This window comes from Pyrus communis, chromosome 3, assembly GCF_963583255.1.
Source record: "Pyrus communis chromosome 3, drPyrComm1.1, whole genome shotgun sequence".
NCBI classification, from domain to species: Eukaryota; Viridiplantae; Streptophyta; class Magnoliopsida; order Rosales; family Rosaceae; genus Pyrus; species Pyrus communis.
In genome coordinates, this window is record NC_084805.1 from 14,120,667 (window position 1) to 14,138,090 (window position 17,424).

At 36.5% G+C, this 17,424-nt stretch overlaps 1 pseudogene; it reads right to left on the reverse strand.

Moving 5' to 3' along the window:
• Positions 1 to 1,076: 1,076 nt before the first annotated feature.
• LOC137730120 (cyanogenic beta-glucosidase-like) lies at positions 1,077 to 4,055 on the reverse strand (annotated as a pseudogene).
• Between the last annotated feature and the right edge of the window lie 13,369 nt (positions 4,056 to 17,424).

The following is a 17,424-nucleotide window of genomic DNA, read 5'->3' on the forward strand; positions in this document are numbered from 1 at the left end:
CCAAATTGCTTAGTGATAAGTACATAATCGGCCACACTGTTCATTATATTTAACCCAGGGATTTGAAATCTTGTGTAAATGGACTAGATTTGAACAGTCAAACTTTTAAGTTGCCATAGATAATAAAGCTAGTGGTTGTAATCCTCCGACAAACTATTTGTATCGTTATAAGTTGGATATTCTCGTTTTGTATCATTGTGCTGAACGAATTCATAACCTTGGATGAATGAGTTTTTTTTCTCTTTTGGTTATGAAAGTTGAATGGGTTAACAAACAGATGAGGAATATGTTAATTTTGGGCTTAAATCCTAACGAAGTTCACCATGAGGGTTTAAATCCGAATTTTTTCACCACAGGGGCTATCTTCCGATTACCCTCTCACCATAGCGACTATTAATCCAATTTAGCATATTTTATAAATACTTACAATGCCCCATGAGGGAGCAAATGCAAAGTCAGCAAACCGAAAATATTCGCATTGAGTTGTGCAAAAAGTTAATTGTGTTTTAATTGAAGAAGAAATCATTACTATAATTAGGCAAGAAGGGGAAGGAGACAATCCTAAGGGGTTAAAAATATTTTGGCTTCAATAAGAAGATGTCCATGTTGACAAGGTGCTGCATATGTACCCGCAAGCTCAAGAATGTGGTATCAACTCTAAAAGATAAAGTACTGTCTCAAACAACTTTAGAGAAATATTTTAGTTCATCTTAAACTTTCATTTGTGACATTTCATATTCTTGTACTTATTGACAATTATTACTATGTGGAGGTGAGTTTCCTTACAAGGGAATTAGAAAAATTATAACTTCTTACAATGTGGAGTTTATTCCTATGCATAACTGGCCCAAGTTGATTTATGACTACAACGATGTTATTCCTTTATATAATATTATTGTAGAGAGGTTGTACTGTAACATTCACAACTCTTATTGATTTTTGTTGGATTATTGAATCTCAAAGAACATTTACACTATTGCAAGGAAATACAAATGGAATTAAAATATAAAGACAGCAAAAAGAAAATTATCTACTTAAATGTCTATGAAATGAACAATAGCTTTCTTTGAATTTCTTCAACTCTTCTTAAGGAAACTTTTGAACCAGTGTGTTGAGAGTTTTGGGTGTCCTCTCAGCCCATCATCATAATCCACATAATTTATACCAAATCGAACAATGTATCCAGAATCCCATTCAAAGGTATCTAACAATGTCCATGGAAAGTATGCCTTCACTTTCACACCATTTCTACGCACACACAAAATATTCAATTGGATTGTGTCAATATAATGATCAAATAACCATATCTTAAGAAGTCTAGGCAGTATATACTTAATGAATTTGTTAATAACTACTTACTTGATCACTACTTGAAGGTAACACAGGTGACGATAGTAGTAGTCAATTCTACTATTTCCTCTAAGAAATAAAATTTTGTATTTAGTCTGAGTTTGGACTTTGCAACACTTAACTTCATTGTACACCACTATACATGTGAAACTCATTCAACCAATCAAGGCTTAAGAGTATGTATTTCATACCATTCTCAGTAATATAAATGAGTGGATCATTATATTTTTCTTTTGTGTAGAGTACAAGATCGTGAATTCTTTTGGGATAAACATATTACCAATCTGAACCAGCCTGTAACACCATTCGAAAATAATGAAGATTATTAGCAGTTATAAGTAAATGATGGGCAAAAACAAATAATCCTCCAAATGCAAATAGCTCAAACTAATAAATTTGATGTATACTTGTGGGCCAATAGGTACTCCATTAAGCTCAGCTGCCACAATATTTACAAATATCATAATATAATTATTCTAAGAACTTAAACTAGGACAATAAAAACAAAGAACTTAAAACTATATATGCAAAGAAATTTTCATTTTGCACTCACTTGTAAGATCAACGTGAGGATCTGTTACGTACCTTGCATGTACTGAATTATTCTTAGGTGTACTAGTTGCGTACGTAGCAGAATAATAATTTAATCCAAGAAAATCAAATGATCCGTTTAGCAACTTGGTTTGTTGTTCTGTGAATTTTGGTAATCTTTTTCCAACAATTGATCGCATGCTGTGTGGATAGTCACCACGTGTTAACGGATCCAAAAACACATGAAAAATTCTAGACATGAGCTTATAGCGTCATATATAAAGAGTACTGCTAGCTAGTATCAATGTTGCAATTCATAAGTAAACATCTAATTGAGTTCACATATAAGTTAATAAAACACTTGCCATCCAAACATAAAATCCAAAGATCGTAACGCTGCATCTTTATCTTGCTTTGATTCCGAAGCAGGCTCAAACCAGTGTGACAACAATGTTATTCCTATCACGCCATTTTGAGATGCCTATACACAAATGAAGTGATTTTTGGTTGAATAGGAGCTAGAAAAAGATACAACCTTAAATTATCTCACTATACAAAGTATTCTCTTCTGTTAGAAGTCAATTATATATAATGATCATATAAAAATCTCAATTAGGAGCCAATAATCTGACCCAAAAAAAAAGTTAGTACTGAACCTGATATCTATTCTTGTACAATTCTGCAGCCGCTCCATGAGCAAGAAGGTGGTGTGTCACTATGTATGGTTCAATAGCTGAATCTCCACCAGTGCAGTTTAGGTTTTGCCAAGAAGAGCATCGTCTCGGTGCTTGAGTCCCAATAGCATAACCAGTGTCACTAAAGTTATATGGCTCATTCAACGTGATCCAATACTTGACTCGATCACCAAATTCCTTAAAACAAAGTTCTGCATAGTCTTTAAAATGATCATTATAGATACACATTTGAAAATGGGTACACATAGTACGTATGTATTCTATCGAATTATCAACATTATATGAAGAATAAAATTTGTTCACTTACACAATACGAGGGCTTAAGAAACCACCATATTCATCTTCTAAAGCTTGGGGAAAATCTCAATGAACAACTGTCACAAATGGCTTTAAACCTATACATGCATGATCAGTAAAATCAATTAAAAGTTTAATACAAGGATGTTCTAAGAGCTCATGTAATGATTAAGGTTGGATGATTAACCATTGCGTAGGAGTTCATTGATAAGATTGTTGTAATAATCAATTCCTCTTCTGTTAATGGCCCCACTTAACGTTCCATTTAATAATTAGAACAAAATTAACAAGAAAAATAAGGGTTATACAGTAGGCAATTTGATCACATTACTTCAGTTAAGAATATATAGAGTAAATATATAGAGTAATTTCCTTGTTGGAAAAATAATTCTTATGCACAATATTGACATTGGTCGTCCCAACCAAATATGAGGATGTGAAGGATCAATTTACTTGGTAACAATCTGGACCATGAAATAGAAAACATATAAGCATCCAACCCCATATTCTTCATAATCCTCACATCTTCCTATAATGCACAAGCGATTTATATAATAATACTAAGAAGTTAAAAATTAAGAATCTCATCAAGTACAAAATGTCAAGAGAATAAAGTTAAAGAGATTTGAACCTTATAGCGGTTATATTGATCAATAACGACATCTCCATTGCTGCCATCTGCGATCCTTTCTGCGAACCAACAAGTGCATGGTACTACTAGAGGTTGGAATGTAGGTATATACTTAGTCGCCCTCAAAGAAAATAATATTGAGGAGCTAATTATAAATTATATGCTCGTTTGAAATGGAGTAGCTCAATTTTCATACTACCACTAATTGATTATTATTTGGTTAATTAGATCACAGACCTGGATGTTTGTGGGTGTAGGTATACCAAATACTTGGTCCTCTACCATCTTCTTTTACTGCACCTTCATACTGAAATATACAAAAGGAAGATGTCAACAGTACATATAATTCATGCATGGATACTGCATCGATATTGACCTGGTAAGATGCTAAATCTGTGCCAAATACGAATCCTGGTTCGAAACTACTCTGGTTGAGAAATTCGCAATGGACGGGTGGAACTGTAGTATTAGCAGCTTTTGCTATTTGTCAATGCAAAGCGGATGAGTAGCAGCAGACCAAAGACCAAAAGTCGTGAATATTGCGTTGCCATAACTGGGGATTTTGGTGATATATCAATCGAGATAATTAAGTTGGCTCTTCCTGGAATAATGCATGGGGCTTATATAGAGAGGAAGGGAGTGGGATGTGGATGCTATACGTACTTGCTCGTGAGAATAGTAAAAGGGTTAAATTTTGCAAACAAAAGTGGCTCTGAAAGTCCTAGGTTAAAGTCCAAGGTTCAAGGTTTAAGTAAAAGAATGGATAATGTACTTGTGAGGCCGTGAAATGTAAAACATCGCACGTGCACAAAAATTGTTTAATTTAATCTTGGTTTGTAATTATCAATTTTTAGATCCTTGAATTTTCCAACCAAAAAGAAGAAAAAGAAAAGAGCTTTCAGAACTGTATGTATGTGGATTCGGGAACAAAGAGTCATTTTTAAGCTAGAATTATGTCTACGTGAAGCCCTGGAGGCTTTTAAGGGTGATGCTGAATGTGTAAGAACGATGAGCTTTTCGCAAACGCCAGGCTCCAGTTACTAGGAGTTCTTCAAACAATAGAAAGCTCTTCTTTCCAATAAAATTGAAGAATTAAATCTTTGAATTAAATCTTGAATCAGTGTTATTGTTGTTAGAGTTTTAATATTGAATCAGTCATATTGGTTGTTTAATTTGTAACTTAAAACGCATATATGGCTAAGAAGGTAAGAAATTTTAGAAATGACACAAAATTAAGGAGGGGGTTGTTGTGTGTGCGCGCGCGCGCTAATAAATCAGGCAAGCCCAGCAGTTCTTGAACAAGAATGTCAAATGTGATTAGCATTTCCAGTATGTATATATAATCAACACCAGGAGCACCCGTATATAATTGCAACATGACGCAATCGAAACAACCTAATTACATAAATAACACTAGAAGATGAGCACATACTTTGTGTGTGAACAATTTCATTTTCTTTTTTGTTTTTGATTAAGGAGTGTGTTTAGTTTTTAAAATTTTTAAAAGAGTACGAGACAATGATGATGAGATCTCTTAATAAGAGCATATTTTTCTTAATATTATATAATTACCATTTTGCCCTATTTATGTAAATATTGTGTATCAAAAATGAGGGTAAAATAAGAAAAATGGGGATATGATTGTCATTTTCTTAAAAGATACAAAATTACTATTTTGCCCTCCTTATTGTAAGTATTGTGTATCAAAAGTGAAGGCAAAATTGGAAAAAATGACAAAAAGTTGACAAAGATGGTTCTCTTAATATAATAGATAATGCGTACGTTCAAGAAAAGTTCTGCCACACTGTTTAAGAAGTAAGAAGTTAGAATAGTTAAATAGATAATGCGTACATTCAAGAAAAGTTTAGCCTAACTGTTTAAGAAGTAAGAAGTTAGAATAGTTAAATAGTTAAATCGAGTTTTAAGAAATCAAGCACAAAGCAAAGTTCGGCAAAGTAATCTCGTCTAAATAGTTAAATCGAGTTTTAAGAGTTTTCAGGAAACTTTGATATTTTAAAATAGTTTCATATTTTTTTTTGTTACACTACTACGTTTAACAGTTATCGCGACGACGTGCAAAGAAGATTTTCATTGGGCAAAAAATTGCACAATGAAACCTTCATCGCCAAAGTATCGTCGTGCAAAGCTCGTGAAGTTAGGGTTTGCACGACAAAAACACGAAGTTCGTCACGCAAAGTATGTTGCACGACAAAATTAACATTTGTCACACTAAGGTTTACGGGACGAAGAACCTTCGTAGCGCAATATGTATCACGACAAAGGACTATTCATTGCACTATGGTTCAAGGGACTAAGGACTTTGTGTTGCAATATTTAACACCACAAAAGAACCTTTGTCGCACTAAGTTTGAAGAGACAAATACTTCATGTCGCAACGTTCAACACCACAAAGGTCTTTTCATTGCCCAATCTTTAGAACCACAAAACTTGTCGCAACCTTGAAGTAATGCCTACAAAAGCATTTTCTTGGATAGGTATTTGCACGACGAAATATTTTGTTGTTCAAACATTAGGACATTTTAATAATTTTTCATTTTGTATTAATTTCAAAATAACACTAGAAGATGAGCACATACTTTGTGTGTGAACAATTTCATTTTCTTTTTTGTTTTTGATTAAGGAGTGTGTTTAGTTTTTAAAATTTTTAAAAGAGTACGAGACAATGATGATGAGATCTCTTAATAAGAGCATATTTTTCTTAATATTATATAATTACCATTTTGCCCTATTTATGTAAATATTGTGTATCAAAAATGAGGGTAAAATAAGAAAAATGGGGATATGATTGTCATTTTCTTAAAAGATACAAAATTACTATTTTGCCCTCCTTATTGTAAGTATTGTGTATCAAAAGTGAAGGCAAAATTGGAAAAAATGACAAAAAGTTGACAAAGATGGTTCTCTTAATATAATAGATAATGCGTACGTTCAAGAAAAGTTCTGCCACACTGTTTAAGAAGTAAGAAGTTAGAATAGTTAAATAGATAATGCGTACATTCAAGAAAAGTTTAGCCTAACTGTTTAAGAAGTAAGAAGTTAGAATAGTTAAATAGTTAAATCGAGTTTTAAGAAATCAAGCACAAAGCAAAGTTCGGCAAAGTAATCTCGTCTAAATAGTTAAATCGAGTTTTAAGAGTTTTCAGGAAACTTTGATATTTTAAAATAGTTTCATATTTTTTTTTGTTACACTACTACGTTTAACAGTTATCGCGACGACGTGCAAAGAAGATTTTCATTGGGCAAAAAATTGCACAATGAAACCTTCATCGCCAAAGTATCGTCGTGCAAAGCTCGTGAAGTTAGGGTTTGCACGACAAAAACACGAAGTTCGTCACGCAAAGTATGTTGCACGACAAAATTAACATTTGTCACACTAAGGTTTACGGGACGAAGAACCTTCGTAGCGCAATATGTATCACGACAAAGGACTATTCATTGCACTATGGTTCAAGGGACTAAGGACTTTGTGTTGCAATATTTAACACCACAAAAGAACCTTTGTCGCACTAAGTTTGAAGAGACAAATACTTCATGTCGCAACGTTCAACACCACAAAGGTCTTTTCATTGCCCAATCTTTAGAACCACAAAACTTGTCGCAACCTTGAAGTAATGCCTACAAAAGCATTTTCTTGGATAGGTATTTGCACGACGAAATATTTTGTTGTTCAAACATTAGGACATTTTAATAATTTTTCATTTTGTATTAATTTCAATATTATTAAATTGTAAGTAAGTTGTCGTTACATGGTTTGCACGACGAATTGTTTCCTTTCCTTTAGTTTAGTGCGACGAAGTAATTTGGCTTGCAATTGTTTCTTTTTAAATTGTTTTGAATTTAATTTTAAAAAAAAATGTGGATATTTTAAAAAACAAATTTATATCAAATAAAAAAGAAAATGTACATACAATGTGGGGAAAATTTTAAAAAATTCGTATATAGAAATAAAAACTACAAAACAAAATAGTCGAGGTCAACATCGAGGGCGGTGGGCTCTATATGTGCTGGGTCGAGGGGCTGCTGGAAGGTTGAAAGTGCATGAGGAGGAGGTGCAACTAGCGAGGGAAACTGGAACTGGACGACCAAAAAGAGTCAATGAGCTGGTTCATCCGGCTGTTGTACGCCGCTAACTGCTGCTCTAGGCTCGCAACTTGCGTCATCAGTGATTCGACCTGTCATGTGCTCGTGCTGGAGGAGGCAACCATCTCATAATGGCGAGCATTCCCCATGCCTCGTACACCCTCCCTGGCTCACGACCAAGGGTATGATCGAGGGTGTCTGTAATGATATGAAGACCCACATCTGGGTTGGAAACGCCAGCCTCGATCAGGGTGTCCAGGGGAAGCTACGAATCTGCCTCCTGCAGAACTGCCTGGCTCTTACCATAGAGGTCTGTAACAATAAAGACAAATTAATTAATATTTATATAAAATATGATTAATATTTTATATAAAATATGGTTAATAATCATTTAAATAAAAGAAAAAATGAGTAAGCCCCACCCCCTTCAATTCATCGGCATCCCTCATATCCGCCCTTGTCGACCTCCCTCTCTCCGACCTCCTCATGCTCACCACTACAATCAAAAGGGCTTCATCTTCCCCTTCCCTCTGTTCCCGATGCTCTCTAGCAACCTCTCTCTATCTCACGGTTGCTTATTCGGTGCACTGAGATCTAACGATCTGGCACATCTCCAAGCTTCTGCAGCTTCTACATTTCTCTTCCATGGCGCAAGTCGAATTCGCCCAAGCTTTCCTCACGAAGGTAAGCCTTTCCTTCTCTCACTAACCCATCGTCAAAAAGCTCGTCGCTGTCTCTACTGGGCTGATTCGCACATGCCCAGGCCCTGTTCGAAGAGACCACCATGGACGACCTTTTCATCTGCAACATCGTCTTCGCCTATCAGTGCTATACATGTTTACAACCGGGAGATGAGTGTTGGGTTGGATTATTTCACCTTAAATTTCTGAAGTAGATGGAAGGTAGAGAGAACTCGTACGAATTTGGTGATTTGTATGTGCAAATCGCAACGATTTCAGTTCTTCGTCTCCTTTAACCTCTTTGCCTCCATCGTTTGCATCGCCTCATCATCACCAATCTCTCTTTTAGCTAATTATAATCATCAAATCAATTGAAAATTGAAACCCTAAAATCTCGATTAGCCCCAAATTCATGTTGAGATTCCCAAACAAGCTCTGTTGCAGGATATCATCCGAATTCAAACATGGGGCGCCTTTCGATTTCCCCTTTCTTTCCACGCAGTCTTTATTGGTCTACAAAACCTCTATCTCATCTTTCTCTCTCCAAATACATAGACAGAAAGATAGAGGTAGACTCAGAAAAACCTCTCTCATCCTTCAATTTCTCCTTCTTTTCCACCCATTTCTGATTTGAACCCATAATTATTTTGGCAAAAATCCATCTCTGCTGTTCAAATCAGCGTGACTCTTCGTCTTCCTAAGATTTCCTTTCTTGTTATCAGTCGATTTTATGGGAAATGGTGAGCAGTGCCACCAGTGGTGTTGCATTTTGCTGCTATTGCAGCGTGAAAGGGAGCCAGGGAGAAGGAATACGGGAGAAATGAGAGAGAAGAGGAAGAGTGGGACAACATGATATTTTTAAAATATTTATTTTGTATTTTATCTTATGTGTCATGTTCACAAAAGCGTGGGACTTGCAATTGCCACACTGTCACCTGGTTATTAAATTAATAGTTTGACTAATAGAGGTATAAAATTGTAACTAAATACAAGTTTATGTATAAAATTGAAATGTTTTAAAAGATATTGTATGAAGTTGTAATTGCATCCAAACCTAAAGAAGTAAAATGTAATTTACCCTTATATAAAATATGATTAATATTAATAATAATTCTAAATGTAAGAATTACAAATACTTACATAGAGTTACTTCGTCAGCTCGTTGCCGAGCCGCACGTAAATCTCATTGAATATGTCAATCTTAGAAAACTTCAACCACCTCACCTGCAATTGAAAAATATTAAGAAATATCTTATTAATTGTGTTTAAAGATTAAAATGTACTAAAAATTAAAATAAATATATGTTTACTTGACATTGCTCCTCCATCCTATAAAACAAACGTCGTGAGCCTGAGTGGTGGATGAAATTAGTATCAAGTGGAATAATCTGTAATTAAAATTTTATGGATAAATTACACAAAACTACCTTAACTATGCTCGAACTACAATCTCATACCTCATATTTAAAAAATTACAATGTCATACCTCATTTTATGAATTTATTGCAATGTCAAACCTTTGTTAGTTTTTTTGTCAATTTATCTGTTAAATGCTGACATGGCATGGGACGGGGCCCACTTCATAGTCCAAGTAGGTTAAAAGATTATGGGACGGGGCCTACTTCATAGTCCAAGTAGGTTAAAAAATTAACTAAATATTAAAGGATTAAAAATCAAATAATTTAAATATTTTATAACCAAATGTGGGACCACCCCTTATCACCCTTTCACTTCTTCCCCACACTCATCAGCCCCCAATCCGAAATCAAAACCACTCCCCACCGCAACCCTCACCAGCCAATCACCACCCTTTCTTAACGCACTACCCAGCTCGAACTCTTCTCTTGCCTCCAATCCCAAATGGTTCTCTCATTCAAGCTGCTTCCCCAGACCCTAAACCAATTCATCCCCGCCTCTTCTCCCAAACCCCAAACCAAACCCCAAAAATCCAATCGAACCCGCTCTCCCTTTAACCCCAAAACCCCAGCGCAATTGCCTCCCGTCCCTTGAGCCAAAACCCACAAACCCTTGAGCAAAACCCAAAGCTTTCTCTGAAACAGGCGAATTCGAAATTTAGGACTGGGGGCAAGGCAAAGACTAAGGCCATAGGCAACAACTATGGTGGTGGAGATTGAGGTTGTGGGTGATAACGGTGGTGGTGGTGTGGACATTGTTGTGAGGATCATTAAGGCTAAGAATTTGAAACTTAGGGTTAGGTTTGGGTGGAATTGGGGTTTTTTGTTTGAAATTGGTTACAGAGATTAATTTGGTGATGGTGATAGGTGTGTAAAGGGTGTGTTCCACATTTTTAATAAAATATTTAAATAATTTTCTTTGACTTTTTAATATTTAATTGGTTTTTTAATCCAATTGTGGCTAGAGAGTGGGACCCGCTATAAGCCACATCAACATTTAATAGATAAAGTAACAAAAAACTGACAGATGTCCGACACTGCAACAAATTCGTAAGATGAGGTATGACATTGTAATTTTTATAACATGAGGTATGAGATTGTAGTTCAACTCAAAGTTGAAATAGTTTTGTGTAATTAACCCAAATTTTATATATACTTGACTGACTAGTCAACAATACTAGTCAACTAAGATCAGGTTTGTCAGTTAACCAGTAGCGGAATTAGTCAGTTTAAAACTAGGTTTATTGAAATGTTCCTAGTTAACTAAGGTCTAATTCAGTGTAAATGCAAACCTTGTTAAGCTTAGTTGCATGAAGAAGTCTATGTGCATGTCAAGGTGATCATGTATCATTTACAAGAAGTCAAATATAAATCCAAGAAAAGCAATAATCAACACAGGATGTTTTTGACCTGAAAAACTCACATTTGGGTTGAAAAACCGAGGACTCTCCATTAAGTCCAATCCACTAGTGTAAACAAGATTATTACAGATTAACCACACAAGATCAATTCCCAGATCCTAATCTACTTAGCAGTTTGTGCCTTTGTGCAACCTTACCTTACACAAGATGAATTCTTTCGGTCTTTATGAAGTGGCAATTTCTGCTGAACTCTTCACTTGTGGCATCGAAATCAAATCCACTTACGCAAATGAAGTTATGATAAAGTTGATGCAAAGTTAGATTCAATGTCCAGTCAGTTTCACCAGTCAAACACTTGAAAGATAAAACTAACGTGAATGCAAAAAGATGTCAATTTAAAGATTTGAAACTTGGAAAAACTTGACCACAAACTTAAAACAAAATCACAAAGACAATGCTACCCTAATATGCAACGATTTGGGTGTTTAGTGGATGAGTGTGATTTTGTGGCTAGGGTTTTTGATGATGAACACAAGAGGCTGCTCAAAACTAAAACAACTCTTTCCTAAAAATGTAAATCTCATAGCCAAGCTGAAATGAAACCCTAGATTGAGCTTTTAAAGAATGCTTGATGTTTCAAACAAGGGGACCAAAGAAGACACGTGTCAAGTGCAAATACAATTGGGAAAGTTTTAAGGTTGAGAAACACTCTTGGGAAAAAGTTGTTAGATGGCCCATGTGTATTGTCTTAAAGTGTGTGCCTAGCTCGCATGAAAGCAGCGAGAAGTTTTGACGAGACAGAATCACTAGATAGAATGTACTGAAAAAATTACCATGAAATGCATATGAATGAACAAACCTTTAATGTGAGAATTTAAGCTCTTGAGAAAATGTTTCCAACAGAATAATCCCAAAAGTATCACTTTAACCCTAAGACTATCTAGAGCATGTGTGGTACAATTTACAAGATATGACAAGGGAAGCCAAACAATAATTCTAGACTTCACAATCTCGTTCTTTGACTTTTCTTGACAAAATAATCCAAACTCTATAACTAAGTTCACTCAACCTCACTCAAAAGAGAACCCAAAGAACGAATCCTGCATAAAAGAGAACCCAAAGAATGAATCATGCATAAAAGCACTCTTGACAAGAACAAGTGAAAAGTTATCATGGGTAAAGCATTTGCAAGGAATGTAAATTGTAACAATGCAACACAATTTTAATGTTAATTTTTTCTGCCCCATTTTGTCATGGCAGAGACAAAGGATTTAATCATTTATCCAATGTTGTTAAGTACATGATATCCACAATAAACAGAAGTTTATAAGAACCATCACCAAAAACATAACATAACAATGAAGATTAAGCACAAGGTACAATTCTCGATACCAAAATAAGAAAAGCAAGTAACTTGTCCGGAAAAATAGAGCTAAACTGAGAGTAGCACACCCAATAACTTACAAAATGAGAGTTTCAACTTGAAATTTAAGCACCATTGTTTAAGAAAACAACTTAGCTGTAAATGAACTCCCATATAATATGTGCTCTCTTAAAAACCTACACTCACAAACTTGCTCCCCCATAAACCTAGAGCTCTTCAGATTGAGAGGGGCCATCATGATGCACCAATTTCTTAATGATACCTTCAAAGGAGGAAGTTTCAACAGTATCAACAAAATCATCTCCGTTATCATAATAGGTAAACCTTATATGCTTTGCCTTGGAGATAGGAGGAAAGGGAAATTGATGAACTTCACGAGAGATCCCCTCACCCTTGGCAATATAGATGCCAACTATTTTTGCATCAACAACACCAGAATGACCATATGTGGCAATAAAGAAATAAGAAGTCAATGATAGGGCTACATGACATTGATGTACAAACTTAGAAGGGCACACAAAAGGCTTAGGCACAAAAGAGGGTTGCCCCATTGATGATTGAGAAGTACGACTTATAGACTGTGCAAGAGATGAGTGACTCATGTGAGGTAAGGATGTAGTTTTGACCCGTTGAAGATTAAAACTCAACAAATTGTTTTTGAAGTAAATTAAGCTCAGACTCAAGATGGGCAATCTTCTTCCCTAAGAGGCATTAGGTGGAAGTGGTGGACGAGGATCACCATAGGCAACGGCACACATCATGTTGCTCATGGCAATGGGACCTTTGTCCAAATCCTTTGTGGACCTGGGACAAACATCATTGAGATGAGATGGAACACCAACATAATGACACAATAGAGTAATAAGACACAGGTGAATTGTAAAGCCTCTTTGTTTCTTACTAGGACACTTGATTTTAGACATAATGGACCTAAAGATTAAATACCTAAACAGAACATCTCACAGACTCAACATTGCATGCAACACTTTGACCGACTCTAAAGTGGAATTTCCATTATTAGAAGTACACAAAATGTTTCGCCAAAGAAAATCAGACCAATTCCTATAGAAAAGCTTGAGGCGAGACTTAGACACTTGACCTTTTGAAAAAGAATGGATGTATTTAGATAAGCTTCATGATGATAAGTTTTCATGTCGTAATGACAAGTGATGAGGTCAAAATTACACATATCAGCAGTGGATGAGGGTTCAAGACCTAGGACCTCACATATAACCAAGGAATCAAATGGAACATACATTCTAAGCACATAAACTTGGCCACCAGACTTAGAAAACTTGGAAAAGACATTAACATAAAACTCTTGGGACCATTGACAGATTGAAGACAAAAGGAGGTTAGTTTACCTTGTGTAAGTTACAGTGGGTCATGAGGTCGTCAGAGAGGATGGCATCATGAACAAGTAGATCATCCTAAATGATCGTACACTTAGGAACAACTTTCCAAGCAGCCACAATTTTGAAGAATTTTTTTCGCGCGAGTGGTGAGAAAGGTTGGAATTTCTTCAACAGAGGGTTTATGAAAGGCATCTGTAGCAGTTTGGGAACGAGTCTTACGACGAGGGAGAGGTGATTGAGCACCAAAGTGATGGGATGAGAAGTTGTTTCCATGCATAGTGGGGAGTTTCCTGGTGAAGAAAGTTTGAAGATTTACAGTTGTGAGGGACAACAATGAGGATAAACGACACCAAAAGTGAAAGTAAAAACCTAGTGAGATTAGATAGGGTGAATGCCTAGGGCACTGTGAGATTATTCTGGTCCGTAGAGATGACATAAACGGTTGAGATTGGAAGGTTAAATAACCCTAATACTAAAATCTTAATTCTAAATTTATTAAATTAACCTAAAACTAAAATCTTATTCCTAAACTTTTCAAATTAACCCTAAAACTAAAATGATAATCCTAAGTTTATTAAATTAACCCTAAAAGTAAAATGTTAATCCTAAATTTTTGAAATTAACCCTAAAACTAAAATCTTAATCCTAAATTTATTAAATTAACCCTAAAACTAAGATCATAATCTTAAATTTATCAAATAAAACAAAATTCCTAAACCTAGAATTAGAAAATTAACAATTACTAAATTAAAATATTTAACAAAAATTAAAAAACACAAAAAAAAAAAAAATATATTGCAAAAATAGAGAAAAAATAAAAACCTAGAAACCCATCCTAGATCCCAAGCCTAAGCCCAACCCCAATTGACACACCCCGACCCAGAATGTCCACTAGGACTCCGAATCGAGCTGTGCTAGTCGACACCAGGAAGGTGACGAAGCCATAAAGTATAATGATGTGGAAAATGTGAATAAATTTAAACCTAAAAGTGCCTAGAGACGAGTGCGTCGTGAGCAGGGATGAACCCATTTCACACGCGACATCAGAGCATAAGTAAAGTACAGTAGTGTGGGTAAGGATCATGCCTCAGAGGTAGCCACCTATACTGAGATTCGCCACAAATCCTCATCAATACGAACTTTCAACAGCTAAAACCTGGAGGGGCGTAAAAACAAGGGTGAGTGGGCCTGAAAATAAAGTTTTTAATAAAAACCTTTTGAAAACATTATAACCCCTCACCATAAAATCCGTATAATTTCCTAGAAAATAATAGTACATACATACATAAAAATCATGCTCGAGATTAGTGAAAACCGAGTATATGCCATGTCAAGTATCTCAGTAATAAAATAAGTAAGCCAGGTGAAATAAATCAATGTAAAATGATATGCCAGCCGGAGTCACCTAATGTGACCTGTACGGCTGAACCTATAGCTCATTAAATATGCCTGCACACGAGTCGGAACCACCTATTGTGGTATGTACAACAGGGCTGGGTGTAAATAAGTACGCTCAAGTGCTACAATCACGTGAAGGCTGTGCGAATAATCGCGGGTCACCTATGAGTCGAAACCACCTAATGTGGTATGTACGACAGGGTTGTGCACCAAACTTGGATCCAAGGTGAGCGTGCGGTGCGGAAGGTGAACATCACATGAAGGACTATGCCCTGGCCATAGGCAAGAGCACTAACACCAGGGTGCAGGATAATGAGCTCTACATGCCTCTATGTATAACCATAACCAATGCAACCGCTAACATCATACAGCACTCACCAGAAACTTACCTGGCCTCTGCAGCATCATACAATAATATGCATATACATACCAATGCATATAATAAAATGAAATGTAAGCATGACATGGCACTTAAAATGTAAATCCACTTAAAACAATTTCTGGGAAAAATGGAAAACCAAAAGCCCACTCACCTGGAATCCGCACTACAACTCCCTAATACAGACATCAGGGCGTCACGAACGATCGGCGCCTAGAACAATTATCAAATCATGTCTTAGAATTCTCATCAATAGAACATGTAACTTACATATCCTATTCGGGAAGATCTGTACATCGGATTTCCTAGACTTACATATCCTATTCGGGAAGATCTGTACATCGGATTCCCTATCCGTAAGTTTCTAATATCCTCAAATATTACGTATTATAACGTATCAAAGTTTGGTGACGATCCAATAGTCCGATCATCGATTGCTATAATAATCAAGCGGCAGACCTTAATGAAACTACGTTCAAATGACAGAAATTCGTTAATCGGACTTCACCAATGGAATCAAGGTATTAAAATTTAGCCTAGGAAGGTTAAGGGACGTCTCGGCCCATGTGCCGTCACAAGTGGCGGTCAGCCGCCCCGAGTCGTCGGAAAATTCTACTATTTCTAAAAATTCTCAAACTTTACAGGAATGAAGATCTCAATGAGTGGAGAAACTTTCCTACCTATGACTAAAGCCAATTTGGCCGGCAAAAGCCTCAATTTCATGAAAACCCGTCGGAAACCCTTGAATTTGGTGTTCTTGATTCGACTCCCAAAACAACTCTAACGCCCCAACCAATGCATGGGCTTTGTTCCAAGCCTCAAGGGAAGTCAATTGATGGTGGTGGTTGGCTGAGGTACCTTCGGATTTGGTGGATCACCAACCCGTAGCCGTCGCACCCACCGGTGGAAAACCCTTCAATTCCAAACCCAATTTGAAGTGGAAATGGTAGAGGAGGACTATAATTGATGATTGAAATCATGAATCGGCCCATTTCATCGGAAAAATGGTGAAATTCGTCGGAGAACCCACCGGTTACAACCTCGGTCGTCGGTCGAAGGGGAACCCGGCCGGTTCCTTTCCTTTCCCCCTTTCTCATTTCCCTTCCTTGCTCTCTCTTCCCATTCATCACTATCTCTTTCTCTTCTTTCTCATTGGTCCGGTTCCTCCCTCCTTTCTCTCCTTTATATTTCATCTTCACCGCCCAACTTTCCTTTCTTTAAATCTAGGCCACACACGTGGCTGTCCAGATTAAGCTCCAAAAATCTGGGGCTTTCTAGAAAATAACCAATTTACTAAAATGCCCCCGACTTTAAACGTTAATATCTCCTTTGTTATAACTCCAAATCACGATCCGTTTGCGCCCATACGTTCGTAGTGACGAGTACTACGAGGATACGCCAAGAAAATGAATCTTACATAACTCGACAAGGCAGTCAACAAAAGTCAACGCATTTGCCTTGAAGGGCATTTTCATAAATTCACTTTATAAAATCGTAATAATTAGGGACGGGTTGTTACACCAACCCCGACCCTAACCCATCGCTGAGTCCGACCCTCACCCCAAACCCTAATCCCTAAATTCCTAATTGCGTAATTCCGTAATCCCCTAATCCATACATCCCCTAACCCCTAAAACAACAAATCAAATTAGAAACTAAAAAACAAATTGAAATTACCTTCATTAGGATTTATAAACTGGAGGTGGTGGTGCAGCGGCGGAGATGAGGCAGAGGATTCCCAAAACAAAGGAGGTCGTGAGAGAGAGGTTTGGAGAGAGAGTGCGTGAGAGAGAGAGAGAGAAAGCTGTTTTTGAGAGAGAGCGCGAGAGAGACGAAGTGTTTGCGAA